General features: G+C 49.8%; 1 pseudogene; it reads left to right on the forward strand.

Moving 5' to 3' along the window:
- The first annotated feature begins 430 nt into the window (after window positions 1-430).
- On the forward strand, window positions 431-1,405 carry LOC110327511 (annotated as a pseudogene).
- The last annotated feature ends 300 nt before the right edge of the window (window positions 1,406-1,705 follow it).

Here is a 1,705-nt window from a genome sequence, read left to right on the forward strand (position 1 = left end):
CTAGAGTGTGAGGGGTTGGGGTAGAATCTCTGGGTTTAGATGTCTTTCTCATGTTCTGAGCCTGAGGGCGGGGAGGCTAGGCAGTCTAGATGAGTTGTACATTCCAAGAGCTTTATCTTTAGTTAGGAGGATGTTAGGGCAGATCTGGAGGTGGATAGTAAGTACCAGTTACAAGGAGTTAAAGATAGCCCGAGGTCATTTTGGCTCTGACCTACTGGAGCTTTCCATCTCCAATTCAATGTGTTCTCAGCCAAAGGCCAGGCACTGACCAGACCTTTAATGTAGGCTTTGCCTCCCTAGGACCTCAGCTCACAAGGCATTATCCTAGGAATACACATGTAAAAATAGCAGTTAAAGGGCTGGAGAGAGGCTCTCTGTTCGTCCCTGTTCCAGAGACAGCTGCATCTTCTTGTGCAAAGAAGACGTGAAGATGGTGAAGGTCGGTGGGCACCCAATTACCAGGGCTACCTTCTGCTCTGCACTTGGCAAAATGGAGATTGTTGTCATTAACAACCTCTTCATTGACCTCAACTATATGTTCTATGTTCCGATATGACTCCACCCATGGCAAATTCAACAGCACAGTCAAGGCTGAGAATGGGAAGTTTGTCATCAACAGAAAGCCCATCACTATCTTCCAGGAGCAAGATCCCACTAACATCAAATGGGGTGATGCCGGTGCTGAGTATGTTCTGGAGTCTACTGGTGTCTTCACCACCGTGGAAAAGGCCTGGGCCACTTGAAGGGTGGGGCCAAAAAGGTCATCGTCTCTACCCCTTATGCCGATGCCCCCATGTTTGTGATGGGTGTGAACCATGAAAAATATGACAACTCACTCAAGATTGTTAGCAATGCATCCTGCACCACCAACTGCTTAGCCCCCGTGGCCAAGATCATCCATGACAACTTTGGCATCATGGAAGGACTCATGACCATGGTCTATGCCGTCACTGCCACTCAGAAGACTGTGGATGGCCCCTCTGGAAAGCTGTGGTGTGATGGCCATGGGGATGCCNAGAACATCATCCCTGCATCCACTGGTGCTGCCAAGGCTGTGGGCAAGGTCATCCCAGAGCTGAACTGAAAGCTCACTGGCATGGCCTTCTGTGTTCCTAACCGCAATGTATCCGTTGTGGATCTGACATGCTGCCTGGAGAAACCTGCCAACTATGATCACATCAAGAAGGTGATGAAGCAGGCATCCGAGGGCCCACTAAAGGGCATCCTGGGCTACACTGAGGACCAGGTTATCTCCTGCTATTTCAACAGCAAGTCCCATTCTTCCACCTTTGATGCTGGGGCTGGCATTGCTCTCAATGACAACTTTGTAAAGTTCATTTCCTGGTACGACAATGAATATGGCTACAGTAACAGAGTCGTGGACCTCATGGCCTCCAAGGAGTAAGAAACCCCGGTCCACCCACCCCAGCAAGGACACTGAGAGCAAGAGAAAGACCCTAAGTTGCTGAGGAGTCCCTGTCCCAACTTGGCCCCCATCACTGAGCATCTCTCTCACAATTTCCACCCCAGGCTCCCATAATAATAGGAGGTGCTTAGGGAGCCCTCCCTACTCTCTTGAATACCATCACTGAAAGTTCACTGCTCAAAAAAAGCACCAGGCAGTAGTGGCGCACACCTTTAATCCCAGCACTTGAGAGGCAGAGGCAGGTGGATTTCTATGTTCAAAGTCAGTCTGAACTACTGC

Source organism: Mus pahari, chromosome 1 (genome assembly GCF_900095145.1).
Source record: "Mus pahari chromosome 1, PAHARI_EIJ_v1.1, whole genome shotgun sequence".
Taxonomy (NCBI): domain Eukaryota; kingdom Metazoa; phylum Chordata; class Mammalia; order Rodentia; family Muridae; genus Mus; species Mus pahari.